We start from the raw sequence: 1,914 nt of genomic DNA, 5'->3' as shown, positions 1-1,914 counted from the left end.
AATGCAGCACTAATTAATGACAGCACCTGGAAGCACACACTGGAACACAAAGAGAAGCAAGAAAGTGGATGCTCAGCACTACTGGAAAATTATATTCTGTTATGCAAGAATCTATTGTATTTATGCTCTCTGAGAGGAAGGATTGGGTAAGTCCATAGTCTTTCTTGATCTAAGCACACTGCCTACCTCCTGTGCCTCACCTTCATAGCTATCAGCAATCACCTTTGTTTTGAGGCTACCGAGCAAAAGGTTTGTAACTGGTTTTATTGGGCTCTCAATGGTGCTCATCAAGGTGGTGGATGTTTAGGTTTTGTGTTTGTAGTGTGTGGGGCACTTGAAAGCATGAAGTCCCTTTGTTGGGTCAGCATTATTTTATTTTGGACCGTAGGTACAGAGATTTTAGTTCATCAAACTCCTTATTTCATGATACAACATAACTTTTGGTGTATCCAAGGGCCTCTTAACACTGAATGTGAAATTCAGGGTTAGTTTTTCAGAGAACTATCAAATTAGGCTATATGATGGTTTGCATCTATTTAGAGAAATCCAACTTAAAATTAGTTTAAGATAGATTCAGTTTAACTCTTAGATTTTTTTATCAAAACAAGTTTCAGGTTTTTTCTTTAATATCAAATAATAAGTGATTGAGGATCAGAAGAATCAATACCATTGGATGTAGATAAGTGTTTATAGAGGTAGGTATCTAGGTCCCCATGGGGAGAATATAGGGAACTAAGGAAAAGATGCCAGACTTGTAGGTTGGGCTGCCTATGTGTGAGGAGCCTGTGGTGCAGCTCATCCTGCATCCCCATCACTGGCTTATCCATTGTGGCTATCCTGGCAGTCAGCCAGTTCTTGTCTCTCTGGCCAGCACTCTCAGGCCTTCCAATCCCTGTATTTCCTGCCCCCAGCTGTCCATTCAGCCATTGTGGCTGGCACTATTCGAGCCTTGACAAGGTTTCTGGTGTCTCCTCAAACCGCCCTAGGGACCTGCCTGTGCCTTGCATGCTCTCCTTCCCAATCTCATCTCTACTGTCTTTCCTAGAGGCCAAGGCTCTGCTTGTGGAAACTCTCCCTTGTCTGTCAATCGCAGTAGTGGAGAATGTCCCTGTGAGTGAGAGCACTACCACAAGCTGGACTTGGGTGGCAGCTATGGGGGTGTGAGCTCACCTTCCCTTCAGAAGGGAACCAGGTGATAGGAGCTTCCAGCTGCAGTGCCCTCAGGATCTGTGTCTGTGTTTGAGCCATGGCCACACTCTCCCAGGCAGCAACAACCAATGACTGTGTCCAACAGGGGCATTAGGGCCTGATAATTTCTGCCCAATGCAGGACTCCTTTAATAGCCAATCTTTGTTCTAGACCTCTCAGTTGGGCTGGCCAAGATTTTCTTGGGGCTGAACAGCTCTGAGGCTCTTCCTATTTACTTCTCCTTCTACCCATCTCCTTTCAGAAGTGCACTGTGGTCTGAAGGCTCTCCCTGCCAACTCCCACTCATTCCCCCCGTCCTCCTTCATAATCATCTCCCCAAGTAATCTCTTGCACTGCTAACTCCATCTTGCCATCTGCTTCCTGAAGGACCTAAACTGACATAACTTGTGAGAAAGTCTGTGTTAAGAAAAACTCTATGTGGCTTTTCAGCTGTTGTCAGGGAGGGTGAAAAATTGTTTGGGGGTAGGGTGAGCCAACAGTGGCCTTCCCAGAGCCACTTGCCTAAAAGAGCATGGCTTGAACAAAAAGTGAAATGGAGGAAAGGTATGGACCCCTTGGTTTCTGTGCTTTCCTGTATCTAGCCTCTTTTCTGTACAGAGTATAGGAAGTTTGGGATCCAGGTCTGGTGCTCACCTCCTTCCTTTGCCATCTTCCCCACCACCTGCAAGAGCTTTCAACAGGTAGGATGCAACAGGGAAGAAACTG

This window comes from Phoca vitulina, unplaced genomic scaffold (genome assembly GCF_004348235.1).
Source record: "Phoca vitulina isolate PV1807 unplaced genomic scaffold, GSC_HSeal_1.0 scaffold10, whole genome shotgun sequence".
NCBI classification, from domain to species: Eukaryota; Metazoa; Chordata; class Mammalia; order Carnivora; family Phocidae; genus Phoca; species Phoca vitulina.
The sequence above is the reverse complement of the archived record's forward strand: the minus strand, read 5'-3'. Positions refer to the sequence as shown.